At 38.9% G+C, this 16,380-nt stretch overlaps 1 protein-coding gene and 1 pseudogene across 1 annotated transcript in view; both read right to left on the bottom strand.

Moving 5' to 3' along the window:
* Positions 1 to 16,380, bottom strand: part of LRMDA (leucine rich melanocyte differentiation associated) — a 999,992-nt gene that overhangs the window by 760,668 nt on the left and 222,944 nt on the right. The gene's annotated exons all lie outside the window — the stretch shown is intronic.
* LOC111736574 lies at positions 16,140 to 16,258 on the bottom strand (annotated as a pseudogene).

The following is a 16,380-nucleotide window of genomic DNA, read 5'->3' as shown; positions in this document are numbered from 1 at the left end:
GCTCATCATAGAGACAGTGGAGTCCCCACTACTGCTTCACCTACCCACGCTTCTTTACACAAAGGGTGTAGAGCAGAGTGGAACAAGCACCTGCTCTGGTAAGGTGAAGCTGACTTCAAAAACTGACTCCACAGAAGTTAGATGACCTCGGGTAAGGCACTTAACCTTTCTGTGTTTCATTTTCCTCCTCTGAGGGGGGAAAAAAGAATCTACTGCTACTAATTCCCAATCCATAGGATTGTTTTGAGATTAACTGAGATCACATGCTTGATAGTTCCTAACACATTCTGCATTCCCCACAGATGCCAGCCCCAATTCCAGTTTGCTTTTTCCTTATTTTCTATCTACTTAAACATAATTTTAAATAAATGGTATCATCCACATGACTTTAGATCCTCGTGAACCTTCAAAACATCCAAAATTCTCTACAGAAACACAGACTTCTCATGAAAATCATTTGAGCTAAGAGCAAATATGTAGTCTAGAACTTGGAAGAAACTCACCTAACACTTTTAGGAGGTTTTGGGCTATCAGTGGGTAAGTGATGCAAGACAACAGGGTCACCTCAGCCCAATAATTATTTGCCTGGGACTCTCTTCTTGAGAAAATAATTCAAAATATGGAAAATTGATATGGCAAAATCCGTGAGAGCAAACTAAATAGCCCATAGTAGGGTTTTAAAAAATATGTTTTAAATTATTTTTTAAATATGGAATGCTTATTTGAAGGAATAATATACTGTCTTCACAAATGATGCTTATAAAGACAATGAAGCAACATGGCAAAATGTATGTTATATAACACAAGACTAAACAAAATTCACACTTGGCTGTCATTTTAACTATGCAGCATTATTTCTCTGGAAAAAGACAGAAAACATATAAATAATAATGTTACTTTAGCAGAATTATAGACGATTGTCTTTATTTCATTTTTTTCAAACTTTCTATGATAATGTTTCACAACACTTTAAAAACGATTAAAAATTAAAAAGTAAAGAAGCTAAATGAATTAAAAAGTGGAAATGTGGGAACAAAACCTACAGCCACCATGATTTTTTAGGATCCCACTGCTGCTTCCTGTCATCTAAGACACCACTGTGAGGTTCTCTTGTGAGAAGGTGGGCAAAGATGAAATAAAATCTTTTTGAAATGTTGCTATCCTGGACCACCCTCCATCCTGCTTTTCCAGTCTTCCCTCACCCGCCACCACCTACCCTTACAGCTAATACTTTACCATCACCCATGCCTGCTTCCAGCCTTGTTGCTGATGTCACTCAGGCCTTCCTCCAGTATTCTTAGGTAACCAATTTCAAATGAAAAAACTCCAGTTTTCAAAGTCTGAGGGTTTATAATCCCTCCTAGAGACCCTGGGAGATCTTGTTTGCTGCCATCCATTTAATGCTCCAAAGAACCATTTTAGAAGCAAGCTGTTGAGTACAGCTAAAAGTTAGGCAAGGAGGTGAGAAGAAAAAAAAAAAATTTCCTATTAATATCCCAAGTCCTGAGCCCATTTCCTCACCCAGTGTAAGACTTCTATTCCTTGGATGTCCCTCTTTTCTGTATCTCGCTCCCTGAACTTAGTAGGGGAAGCTCTCAAGTTGAAGATGAATACATCTTAACTTTCCTTATAAACATTCTAACACAAATAACTTGCTGCTATTCTGTAGATAGGGGTTATGTTTCCAGAAGACAGTTGGGGACTCTGTCCTTTTATGAAAACAAGGAAAAGAGAAAATAACACTGGGTGTCTTGTTCTGCGCTAAGAGCTTCAATAGATATTTTAACTCATTCGGCAACAACGACAGACTCGTGGGATGATTAGACTTTCCCCAGCCCTCAACAGTTCTCTGTCCATCATCTAAGTAAAGACATTCTCTTTTAGGATTCATATCTATGCCATTTATTTATAGAAACTCTTTACTTGAAGCAGTTTGAATTTAAGGTCCTAATTTATTCTCCTCGTATTCCCCTTCCTCTCTCGTCTCTCACTGCTCCCTTGAAGGTACACCTAGTCCAGTAAACTAGTTCACAGTTTGCAGATGTGAAAACTAAAGCCCAGAAAGGTAAGGAACTTGTCCATGACATGAAGTTCCCGTCAGGGCTGGAACTGGCACTCAGGCTACTGGTATTTCCACCGCACCATGCTGGTTCCAATTACTAGTTTCCATACAGCAGAAAAGAAAAAGTAACATCTCAATATCTTGCAGAAAAGTGTGAAATGTGGTCCTATGGAACCCACATAAGACCAAGACTCTCGCTACCCCGAAAAAGAACTAGCTCCCTAAACTGAGGCTCATCCCAAGGTCAACAAATGGTCCCCAGGAACCTTTGGGGGATGGGAGAGGGCAGCACTGCACCCTGCCAAATTCTTAAAGCACGCCATTGTCCAAGATTAATTTTTAAAATACATCATTTGAGATATGCTTGGGTTCACTGGCTTAAAATGGGTTAGCTTAACAAAAGATATGAGTAAGAAATAATAATGCAATCATTTAATACAATATCACTGTTTAAAGATTTTTTAAATATAAACATGGCAATTCTGCTAATACATATTACATACATTTACGACAATATGAGAAAGCTGAAAGGTGGTTATTGTTGAATTGAAAAAGTCCCAGAATCCCACTAAGAAAATAATGTGAGACAATAATGCATATTTCAGGTACACACTATAACTGACTTAAATTATTATGGATGTACTTCATACTTAATTACCTTTCTAAAATATGTCGGGGTATTTTGTCATAAACTCTGCAGTCTGCTGTACCTCTACTAAATACTGCTATGAAATACAAATCCTTTGCTAATGTTTTTATTTGAATAACTTATTACCCAATATAGCAAGCATCAACAAATTTTATAGAACCAGAACTTGGCTCTCTGAAATTCCTTCTACCCTAATGCCAGTCACTGTTGGGAGCATTTAGTTATAAATTGTCTTTCAATAAAAGTAAAAGCTCCCAAAACAACAAAATGAAAAGACACAGCAGCTTAAATCAAGGGAAGTCAATTTCCACATGCCGATCCTAAATATTTCATGGCCCTATTTTATTCTGACATTTGTAGATGACTAAAGTGTTACAAAGGAAATAAAATGCTGATTAAAGAGTTCACTGTCATAAAGGTTACTGAATTGTAAATGGCCCTTTCCATCTTCCTGTTAATAGGTACCCAGCTGTAAACATCATGAAGGATGTGACGGGAGGGCGGCTTCCCTCCTTTAGGAGCTGTATATACATTAATCACTGAATCACCAAGCCATGCTTAATTGCAAGCTGTATATCACACAAATCCATGGTAAGTAGAAGGAAACTCATTATTGCTGCTTCATAACTACTGGGTACTTCTCATTTTAACCTCCTCACACCTGGGACACTTTGTTGCTTTACAACAGGAATGCAGAAAAGGTATTACACCACTAATTACAGCCTACACTGGCACCTCCATCTCAGCTGCCTGGAAGAGAAAACGGACTACTCTCAGATCTGCAGCCATCACAGGCTTCTGCCTCATTTCCAATAAGTGAGTTTTTATATGTGGCTTGCCCCCACCACACTGTCTCCCCCCCCCCCCAACCACCCGCCCCTCCACACCCCCCGTTACCTTCCTAAGGACAACATGTTTAAATCCATTACTCCGTGAGAGTTTATAGAACTGTTTAAATGGTAAAGAAAAAAAAAAAACCTGCAGTATATTTTGCTTTGACGAAATTATTGATTTAAATCCCATACAAAAGCACAATACTATTTAAAGGTCAACCCAAGAAAAATGAGTTTACACCCCAACAGAGCCAAGCTTATCTGTCATGAAAGTGTAATGATGTGTTTATTCCCTCACTAGGTTGTATATTCTTTTCAAGAAGATATAACAAACAGTCTATTTGCAGGTGAAATTTGCTCTTAAATGGGACTTTCAGAAGATATTTACATTTCAGATGGTGGGGCAAATATCTAGAAGCCTGAGACCCATTTCTGTACTTACCAGTCAGTTGAGTATTTTCATTGCCTTAGAATTGTTTTCCTCACTCCCAGGTCAAAAATGAGACATACGCTTAAAAACTATAACCACAACTCAAAAGGGAACCTCTTAAGAAGCCTAAGGCTGCAAACAGAATGCAAAGGTTGTCACGATAATTGCCTCTCTAGCATTTTGGTTTCTTTTTTACATTTTAAAAAGATGGCAATAAATGTTCTAAGTTCATTAGATATAGAAATATTTGTCATTAATAAATCTGCATGTTGTCCTTTTTTCTTTTCAAAAGGCCAACTGATGATAGACCCCTCAACTTCTATCATCATCCTTCCCCGGTTAGCTTCTTAAGGTAGTCAGACCTGGGCCTCACTGAGATGGGTGAAGGGGATGAGGCATAATGCCATGCATCCAGGTCACAACTCCTAAAAGCCCTGGCCCACTGCCTCTCCGTTAACCAGCATCTCTTGGGTGTCAGGTACTATGCTAGTTGTGTGGGTACAAAATAACACAGTACCATCTTTCTTGAAAAGCTTCGTCCATTCATCAGGCAAACATGGACTGAGCATCTCTTATGTGCCTGGTACTGTGCATTGACCACATGAAAGATGATGGTCTTATAGGTCTGACAGACACTGAATACATAATTATAAGTAAAATAACTATCTCAAAAGCAGCCCTTCAGGATGCTAGAGGAGCATATAGCGAGGGAAGCCAAACCAACAGGGGTCAAGGAAGGCCTTCCTTAGGAAGTGACATTTAAACTGAGACTTGATGAAGTCAACAGGGGTCAAGGAAGGCCTTCCTTAGGAAGTGACATTTAAACTGAGACTTGATGAATGCAAAGGTATTAGCCAGGTGAAATAGGAGGAGGCAGGTGCAGGCAGAGACAAGACAATCTTTTTCAGAGTAGCATGAGATCTAGCTGAAGGGTAGGAGGGAGGAAAGGAGAAAATCCTGCTAACAGTGGAAAGGGGGATCATTGGAAGGTTTCAAGTGACATGCTCTGAGCGGTATAAAAACATAGATCAGAAGTGAACAAGGGTACAAGGGAACTTGGAATTGCCTTTGTTGGAGGTTATTGGAGCAGCAGGAGTAACAACAATGGGGGTCGATGCCAGTGTTCTGGCGAACAACACAGAAACCCCCTACTCTAACACAGCCAAAGCACAAGAAGTACATTTCCAAGAACTGGCTTTTATTCTTATGTTTTAAAGACTGAGCTGACTAGGCTCACAATTTGGCTAATAGGGTCTGCTCCCCTTTTCACAGGTGCAGTTTGGCTGGTCTAAGGACCTAACAGCTCTGAAATCCTTATTATCTCCCTTCAGCACCCACTAGCACTCTGGCTATTTTCTTGTCATTATTAGCTCATTATTAGCTCTATCAAAAGATAATCTGGAAGAGAGAACATTTCCAAATCCAGGTAGTTTATTGCTAACACTTGTAGTAAAAGCTGCTTTTGTCTTTGGCCAGAAAGAAGAGTGAAACTATTGGCTAAAACTAGGTCTGAGTATTGTCCAGACATCTCCCACAATCATGGGTGTGTGTAACTTGGTTGCCTAAAAATCAGTGAGTATATAAATTTTATTTCTCTTCTAACACTCCTCATGGGGAAGAGGAATTGGTGTTCATGAATCTTCTATGTTTCTAGCTTTGGTTGATCCTCATAGCCTCTCACATTCAGGCAAAAGCCTAAAGCCACCTGCCTCGTCGGGTGAATTGCAAGAAAGCTGAGCAGAGCTCCACAGCCTACCCCACCACAACCACCTCCAAATGCCTTTCCCAACTCCAACACCACCTCACAGGCCAAGACAGCCACACCCACTGCAGGAATCTTCTGCCTTCTCAGGTAATCCTTGCCATTGCACTTGCTACTGCTTCCCACTTCACCCCAGTGCTGAGATGGGTCAGCCCCACAGGATCAGCACTAAGTCTCACTTGTAACATTCACAGATTCCTGAAGGGTCCCCTTAATGAAATTGTGAAACAGATAATTCCAACAAGCACACTTCTTCACAAGACGAAGGCAAAATAAAAAGATCGCCTGCTTTGGAATCAAGCACACCTGGGCCCACTGCTAAGCTCCTCCATCAGCCATGTTTCCATAGTCTTATTGCTTAAACTAGGATCCTCCATTTCTTCCTTATCTGTTCATACATCTATTCATTCATTCGATAAATAGTTATTGGATGCCAACTATGTTCCAAGAGCTTTCACACTTATTTCATTCAATCTTAACAATAATTCCCTAGAGCAAGTTCTCCAAATTCATTTGGTCATGCACCCAACATATGTTATTTATAAATTATAGATACTTACTATTGTACCAATGTATTCATAAAACATATACAAAATAGGCATTTTAAGGATAGAAAGAAGTATAAAGACTTTAAATGCAATTCTATGCATTAATAATGTCAATTCCTCTTTGAGCTCACCAAAAAACATAGATATTTTACATACTGTATATTAACTTTTTCATTAGAGATGTTATATACGTAAGCCTCACTATTTTTAAATTACTTAGACAATAATCAAAACAGGTACTGGCAGAAAACAGACACACAGACCAGTGGAACAGAATCAAGAGTCCAGAAGCAAACCCCCGTTTATATGGGCAAATAATTTTTGACCAAAAAAAAGCCAAAAACATACAATGGAGAAAGGAAAGCCTCTTCAATAAATGGTGCTGGAAAAACTGGAAAGCCACCTGCAAGAGAATGAAACTAGACTGTTGTCTATCACCACACACAAATCAACTCAAAATGGATTAAGGGCCTGAATATAAGACCTGAGACAATAAATTACATAGAAGAAAACATAGCTACTAAACCTTGGACTTAAAGAGGATTTTATGAATTTGAACTCAAAGGCAAGGGAAGTAAATGCAAAAATAAATGAATGGGACTAAATCAAACTAAAAAGCTTCTGCACAGCAAAAGAAACCATCAACAAGCGAAAGAGACAACCATCCGAATGGGAAAATATATTTGAAAGCAACACCTCCGATAAGGGCCTAACATCCAAAATATACAAAGAACTCATACAACTCGATAACAACAAAAAAAGAATCCATTTAAAAAATGGGCAGAGGACCAGAACAGACACTTCTCCCAAGAAGATCTACAGATGGCCAACAAACATATGAAAAGACAATCAACTTCACCAGCTACTGGGGAAATGCAAATCAAAACCACAATGAGATACCATCTCACACCTGTTTGAATGGCTATTATCAACAGAGCAAGTAATAACAAGTGCTGGAGAGGATCTGAAGAAAAAGGAACCCATATACAATGCTGGTGGGACTGCAAATTGGTACAGCCACTATGGAAAACAGTATGGAGGTTCCTCAAAAAACTAAGAATTGATCTATCATATGATCCAGCAATCCCTCTACTGGGTATTTACCAAAAAGCTTGAAAACTTATATCCGAAAAGATATTTGCACACCGATGTTCATAGCAGCATTATTCACAGTGGGCAGGACATGAAAGCAATCCTAGTGTCTTACAATAGATGATTGGATAAAGAAGATGTGAGACATACGTGTAATGATTGAATATTACTCACCTATAAGAGATGAAATACTGCTATTTGCAACAACATAGATGGACCTTGAGATAATCAGGCTAAGCGAAATAAGCCAGACAGGAATAAGTTGAAAACCGCATGATATCACTTATATGTGGGAAATAAACCTAAAAGCAACAAACAAACAGAACAAACAGATTCATAGACAGTGGACCAGTGGTTACCAGAGGGGAGAGTGGAAAGGGAAAGGTAGATGAGATAAAAGAGGTCAAATATGTGATGACAGAAAGAAATCTATGGGCGGTGAACACATAATGCAATATATATGACTTACTGTTGAATTGTATACTTGAAACTTCTTGGATTTTGTTTAACAATGTCACCATAATAAATAAAAAAAATTATTAAAATAAATTACTGGCCTAACACTTTGTAAAGTCAACTTAAAAGTTCACTTCTAATTTCAGTTTAACACTTAGTTTTAATAATTGAATCAGTTTTATAAGTTACTTAAGTATACAGACTAGTTTCCTGTGACTGCTGCAACAAATTACCACAAACTTGGTGGCATAAAATATATATATAATTCTGTCACAATCTGAATGCCAGAAGTACCACTGGGCCAAAATCAGTGTCAGCAGGGCCACGATCCCTCCAAAGGCACTAAGAAAGAATCTGTACCTTACCTCTTCGAGCTTCTACAGGTTGCTGGCATTCCTTGGCTTGTGACTGCATCACTATGATCTCTCCTTGTCTAGTCAGAACTACCTTTTCCTCTTCCATCTGCATCAAATCTCCCTTTGCTTCTCTCTAATAAAGACACCTGTGACTGCATTTAGGGCCCACCCAGATAATACAGAATCATCTCTCCACCGCAAATCCTTAATTTAATCACATCTGCAAAGACCCTTTTTCCATATTAGTAACATTCACAGGTTCTGGGATTAGCACCTAATACCTTTGGTGCTAAGGTACAGCCATTAGCTGGTACAGCCATTATTCAGTACAACAGTACATAGGGAAGAAACTGATCACTGGCTAAAATGATCAAATCATAATACTCTTCTTTATTTATTTTTTTTCCCCAATCTCATTAACCAGTCATGCTCAGATCGCTGTTTAAATTCAGTGGGTAAATGTCCACAGTCTTCAACGTCAATTACCCAACATGTGTGGCAATTTTATATTATTTGCAAATGAATTCAAAACCCACTAATACTTCTTCTTGAAAAGATTTCTTAAATGGTTGGAAAATTCCTTTTCTGAATTTGTTATAGTTTGCAGAGATGAGCATTTTTATAGATGATACAACTGGACACTTTTTAGCAATGAGCTCATATGATGATGGAAACTTTCCAAACATCTGCTTTGACAATGTTCCCTCCATAAGTTTCTTTCAGAAAGCATTTGCTCAACTGCATTTTTTGCCCAACATATCTGTTGGGATATATATTTCTGGTAGGCATTAGGAGTGAAAAGATTAAGAAAGCTTGAACTTTTATTTTAAAAATGGGAAACTTATATTTATAATTTTAAAAACTCAACTTTCTCATTATATAATCAAGGAACCTCTGCTGGAACCAAAATTTGTGTATTCAGTCCCCAACTCAGAACCAAGTATAATGTAAAGGGTCTATTATTCGAGAATTTTTTTAAATGAAATTAACCTCACCACTGATATCCTGGAACCAGAAACTAATAAAATTTGCGAAATATTAAAGACGAAAAAGAGGGAAAGGTGGCACTATAAACTGCTCTTCAAAAAACAGTTCCCAAGTGGCCTCTGGAAAAGCTCCCTACTCTGTGTGGCATATCACGCTTATGTGGTAGACACCTGCACCAAGTGAGGGCACCAGTGTAGTCTGAGTATTAAATACTGATTAGCTTATCCCTTTCTAGTTTTTAGGTTATGAAAATCAAATATAGAATTCTAACACTGTCTTCCAGCATGCCAGTGGTTCTCATGATATTTTCCCTGGGCTCAAGCTCCTCACTCTAAGGACCACTGACTCTAAGTTAAGGGTAAGAGTTCTTATACAGATGAAGAAAACGAAGCTGAGAGAGGCTAAGGGAGTTACCTAACGCAGCAGAGAGAGTAGGTGTCAGAGCCAGGGATTGAATCCATTCTTCTGATTCTATGGCTAAATCTCATTGCACAGTTCTACAAGTCCTCCCCTCACCAGTGGGGTGGTAAAGAAGAGCAAGGCAGCTCAGCAGAGTGGTTCAAGCTCTGCTGGATTTGAACGTTGGTTCCACCACATCCCGGCTATGTAACTCCTTAGGTATAACAGACTCTACACCTCAGTTTTCTCATTTTCAAAATGAGGATAATAAAAGGAGCTATTCCAGAGGGTGATGGTAAGGATGAAACAAATTAATTCGTATACAGCACTTAAGACAGCAACACACAGTAAGCAAAAGTAAGCACTCAGATGTTAGCCATGCAACAATACCTATTTCATAAGGCTATTATATGGAACGAATGAGAAATACACACAGATACATACGTGTATACACACTATAGAGAAAGAGAAGTGGGGTGCACATGCACCTGACATATAATGGGTACCTAATGAAGGTTAGCTTTTTTGGAGCTTTTGTTTTTAATTTTGAATGGAATATGAGGGTCACACAAAAGCATAAAGCTGATAAGGGTCATCTATATGAGCAAGAAAGCATCTTTCTGATGCCACACAAGCACACTGCCCTCTGCCTTATCTACCACAGATATTAGCCACTTATGAATCCAATTCCAAAATCCCAGGCTTTGGGTTCTAACACATGCCCTACTGATAAATGCTTACATCCACAATTTTGACCATAAGAAAATAACTAATAGTCTTCTAGCAGGAAGGTCCATCCTAGATCCACTGTAAAAATCATTTGGAAAGTATAATTCCTTACCTGTTAACAATGACAAGTATTATAAGGTTTCCTGTCCCTGTCTAAAACTTTGAGTGTATCACCATGACCTCAATGTCTGAAGCAGAAACTTGAATTAGTTTTTTAAAAAGTAAACCAGTAGACACATCAACTAAAACTTTGTCTTTTGACTCTGATGAGTCACAACAAAACAAAACAATGTACTACTGTCCAGACCAAATCACCATTTCCCTTACCTTCTCAAAGTAGAGAGCGGATATATACCATGAACAAACAAATCAATAAACATTTCACTCTGTGAAGTTCCTCCTGATCTCACCTCCTTTTACTGATTGACGCTGCTGAACAACCCATCATTGTCTCAACATCACTCTATATATCTTGCATCATATTTGTAGAGTTTGAAACAGGAATGAAAATTCTAGCACTTGAAATAAAAATTAAGTGAATGTAGCTTCCTAACAAAATATCATCTGCAGAAAAACGATACGATGGTGGCCAGGGAATCTGGAAAGGAAGAGCCAAGAAGCTGGACCCAGGCAGACCCAGAGCACCTGGACAAAGCAAAAGCTGTCAAATAAAGGACTGAGGTCAAAGGACAGGCAATTAGGACTTGAATGACCAACACACACAGTTTTAACAGCAATATGCACAAGAACTCGAGGCTCCCAAGATTATAGGTGAGAGAGACAAAAGAAAACACATTGGATTCAAGTCAAGAAATCTCGGTTTGCATCCCTATTTTGCTCCTTTCCGATGCTATAAGCTTGAGAAAGTTATTTCCCCTCTCTGGATCGCTATTTCCTCCTCTGTAAAAGTGAGAGAGTTGAACCAACTTATCTGTTTAGAGATTTCCAGCTTAATTATTCAAGACCTCTTCAGTCATCACCAATATGTGCACTGTTAAAGCTAACTTCTTATGCTCTGAGAAGCGTTTTTAATAAGTACCTACTGTGTATTTCTAATCTATATATTAAAGCTGTTTACCAAATATGTCTAGTTCTACCCTCTTTGCATCACAAGGTAAAAATGGGCCCTGTGACAATGAGCTGTGTGCGGTACATTTACTTGTCAATCCAAGACCCTTCAGAACTCTTTTGCTCTGGCTCAGTGTCCAGCTTAGTGTTCAAGATGTCAACTGCCATCTTGAGTCTGTGTGACTAAAATCAGAACCCCTCTGCCAACCTACAATGTACATGAAGTACAGCGAGAAATACATCTAAGTATCGCTGCAGTAACAAATAACTCCAGAATACCCTAGAGATTCTGGAGTTATTTGTTACTGCAGCATAACTTAGCCAGACCTAATCGATATAACAGGCAATCTAAAATTTAAATTATTGTTCGTATTATTTACTCTATTCTACTGTGACTACTATGTATAATGAACAATCTTGTGTTTTTATAACTATTTGTATTTCTCAAGGTAAAGCAGATACCATATACCTGGAACTAATAACTCACTTTTCAAGGTATATGTCCATTACTCCAACTTCTCAAGGGGTCTCCTGCAAATAACAATTACCTTCTCCAGTAAGAATAAAGAAGGTGAGAACACAGTAATCACACTTTGGCAGCATTCATTTTCATGACTAATTTACTGATGCAGCAGACTCTTAAGGAAAAAAAAAAACATATCAGGCCATAGAGGGACATGACAAAATGTTTTTAAAAAACAAACTGCTGGTTATAGATAACGTAATACCACAGGCTAGGACAGACAGATTTTGCCCACAAAAAGCAGGTGAAAAAGAAACAAGCCACCTATTACCTATGAATTACAAAAGACTTGAGGTCAGTTAACAAAGATGACTTAAGAGATGGGGAGAAGAATACAGCTAAAAAACATTTTATGAGGCCTTGTTGGAAAGGAAAGGGGAAAAGGAAGAACAAAGAGATATAAGCTTGAAGATTAATTTTTTTTTAGAAAAGCTCTGGTGCAATAGAAATGCAGAAGCATATAAATATATATGAGATTTAAGAGACCAAAAAAGCTAGATAGTTTAAACATCTATAACTTTCAAAAACCATAATAGGAGATAAAAGGTAAAATAAAAGCAATTGTATTTTAATCGGTTAATAATCTGCTATCTGAGACTTTTGGGGAAATGGTGTAAAGATAAAATATTTAAGAAAACTTATTTTTTTAAACCCAGAGTCAAACCACTGTAGGATATTTCTTGCTCTAAAAATAAAAGACATACCCCCTGTCTTGTTGGTTAATTACAGAACTGTCTGACAGAGAAACAGTGAGTGTGACCTCAACTGTCATCTACTCAATAGCCACTCCTGGGGTACCAGATGTACAGGCCCGACTTACAACAGGCAATTTGTGGGGCAAACTCACACCCAGTATGCAGATACTGTGGCTCTCACTGACGGAAGGATGTGCCTATGAATTAGCAGTCAGACAGCGACTGTCATTGGTAATAACTTCTTATTATGTCAAGGAATTTACATGCAGATCAATGTGAGCAATGTGCACTTGCTTATCCCCACCATAAATCACTATCGATTGGCACACCAATTCCTCGCCATAATTAGGAGCTATAGACAGAGTCGCAATATTATCTTAAATAGTGTGTCACTACCCTCCATATACAGCTAGCATCACAAAACTCCCGCACCGCTGCTCTTACTACCTGCGACACTGCTTCTGTTGCTATTTGGGGTGACAAGTGGGGGAGATAAGTGAATAAAATGTCCCTGTGTGCAGTGTCTACCTGAGATTCCCCATACCCTATTAGAGATTTAAAAAATGGGAATTTCTCCATATCCATATTGAATTCCTGTGTGCAAATGCAAAAGTTGGCAACATGCTGCTCTTAATCTGATTTATGCACCAATTTATTTTATACATTAGGCACACTGTATGCAGGCTGACTGATGCATAAAAATTTCATGCAAAAAAGGACTCACTCTCGTACAACTGCCTTTCAGTTATTATTACCTCTTGTGGTTCACATCCTACAGTGGGTAGGACAAATGACTCCATATACCAAATGCATTTTATCCACTATAGAAACATTTTGATCTGTTTCTATTTCCCCTCAGCTCCAACTCAAGAAAGCTAAAAACGCTGTTATCTTAACTTTCTGAAATCCTTTAATGCTACTAAACACCCACTTACGCAGAGAACTTCTCTCCGTGTTCACTGTTTAACTGTGTATTATAACCACGCAAAAATATACAACGGAGGTAAACAGAGACAGACGGACACATACCCACGACACACCTGAATATTTTTGGTTAATTTTTTCTTGTTGTTAACCTTTTTTTTTTTCTCTATATGTCATAACCTCCATGCATTTTGCATTACATTTCTAATTACCTTCATGGGGATACGTTCTCCAGAATATTAACAGCAAAAATCCAAACAAACAGAAAAGCTTTAGAGGTAGGATTTTTAGTTAGGGAAAAACCAGCTAGAAAAAGCATCTTTCTGTATTTTGCTTTTATTAGAAGTCTCCTTTCATCCAAGAAATATGGGGCCTGAAATAAATTGTACCATCCTGCTTTTTTTTTTTATTCAAATCCTTGCCAGAGCTAGGCAGTATGCTAATGAAAACAGGTTGATAAATGACTCCCTGATATTTTCCAGACATTTTTCTCTCAGAAGTGCTCTAAACTGATGTAGCTCAAAGAGAATAAGGCGCATTAAGTCATTATATCAATTTTTGTTACCCAGATACTTCAGTCCCAGTTAAGCGCTGACAGCCAATATAAAACAAGGCAAGGGCATCATACGACTCCATCGATCAAATCTTGTCGTAGATAGATTGCCTATTACACAAATAGAACTAGCGGATTCAGTTTGTAGTTTTATGCTCTCCAATTAAAGGATAACAGGGTACTTTCCCATAAATCTGCTAATTGCAACTGAATTAATTTAACAAATTTCTCCAAGCACAGAGGAAAAAGCGATTGGTTAAGCTAATGTAAACTAGCACAGGTTGTCACAAAGAGGCTCCCATAACATCCTTTTGCTATACCTTGATTGGGCAAGGTGTCACAAGTATTTAGCTACATTGTGGTTCTCTGGCAACAGACAGCTGACAAGCATAAAACATTGCACAAATAGGAGATAATTTATTTGTGGTACTTTTTTCTCTCTCTCACTCCCCACTCTCCCCCACCCGAAGGATGAAATAACTCCCTCTTTGCATCTAATTAATGTTTCTCTCGAAGTGAAGCTGTTTTTCTAAATCAGAATTACACCAGCTACAGCACTATATTACAGAAAGGGGTCCCTCCGCGCCACTCAGCCAACAGTAGGAGTGATGGGCAAAAACGGAACTGCCTATTGCATTTCAAAGGAGAAAGTAGCTCAATACTCCTGAATAGGGCAGGACGAATACATACGAGGCAGGGCACCCACTCTCCTGAATTCAAATATACAGGCAACCACAGCCCAAGTGCCAGAATCAAAGCAGATGATCCCAAGCCATAAAATAATGTGTTGTAGGAGAATTCCTCAACTGCCACACTCACCCTGATGGAGGTGGAATTGTGATGACTACGCAAGCACAGTGGCAATCTAGTGACACTCCTCTGCCTCTCTCCCCTCTCCAGCATGCCTCCGCCATGCCTCGGCCAGGGACTCAGGTACGCTGACAATACTCATGACAGCCTCAGACAGCCAAAGCTCAAAAACTCAGGTGAGGAGGGGGTGAGGAACAGAAAGCCTATTTTTCAGACTTGGTGGAAGAAGACAGATATTAAATACCTTGTCCCATTGTATCCATATTTTCAGACTGGATATTTTAAATATCGGCTTGCAAAATACAGTTGTTATCCTTACTTGGCAGGCACCACCTCCTACAGAAAGGGGATAGATTTCAGTTCCAGAAGAAACAATGGAGCCCAGGTGCAAGGGAGAAGCAGCAATGGAGCCCAAAGCCCATGGAGAAGAGAGAGGGGCAAGGCAGCAATACCAGGATGATGTACCTCCCCAACCCAAACTAAAGTTGGGTATCTTCAGCACCTCGCTCTTCTCTTGTGATCATTGCTTCAAGCTTTCTTGCTACAGAAGCTTATTTCTTTTCACCAGGGAGAAAAATCTGGGGGTAGATCTTTTCCAAAGCACATTTCTAATAATCCTGTTTATCCATATGTGCTTCTACTGAAAGAATGAAGCTCAGCCATGTCACCTCACACAGTAAGCTATTCGAGGACAAGAACCACATGCATTTTGTGCTATGGGCTCAGGGCAGTGGGAACACGGCACGGTGCCTTGGGTGTACAACATATACAACCTAAGAACTGGCTGAGTCACCTGGCCAAGAGGTAACAGGGTTCTGCAAAGGGAGAGAGGGTGTGAGTTCAGTCCAGGCAGGAAGGTAGAGGTATCAATTCCTACACACTATTAGTTTGCCACTCGATACCTAATCAGAAACAAAAAGGAAACATACATACATCGAGAAGACAAAAAAAGATATATTCTGAGTCAGAGATAGTTATGTAAAAATGCTAAATCGAAGTCAGAACACTTGGGTTATAGCCCCAATTTTGCGACTAACTAGCTATATGCTGCTAGGATCACACCTAAAGATTTGTTCCTCATCCATAAAAGCAAGATATCAGATTCTCTCTCAGAATTAGATCTAATGAAGGCTGGCAGATCTAGCCACTGTTTGTTTTTTGTTTGTTTGTTGTTTTGGGGTTTTTTTTTAGGCGAGGCATCCTTTGATTGACCTCACAGATTGCAAGGACCTTGTCAGCTTACAATCCTTATTTTATTTTTTATGCCTACAGCACCTAGTCTTCCTAGGTGGTCTCTCATCCAAGTACTAACCAGGCCCAACCCCGCTTAGCTTCCAGGATCCGACAAGATCAGGCTTGTTCAGGGTTGCATGGCCGTAGACTAGCCACTGTTTTTCAAAATGCAGCTGCATGTGGGATCAAATTCAAGGGTGCTCCCAGCATTTTCTAACAGAATATAACACATAAGAGTACACTATATGTAGTAAGGGTATTGTTTTTGACA

Source organism: Pteropus vampyrus, unplaced genomic scaffold (genome assembly GCF_000151845.1).
Source record: "Pteropus vampyrus isolate Shadow unplaced genomic scaffold, Pvam_2.0 Scaffold20, whole genome shotgun sequence".
In the NCBI taxonomy this organism is placed as follows: Eukaryota; Metazoa; Chordata; class Mammalia; order Chiroptera; family Pteropodidae; genus Pteropus; species Pteropus vampyrus.
The sequence above is the reverse complement of the archived record's forward strand: the minus strand, read 5'-3'. Positions and strand labels throughout refer to the sequence as shown.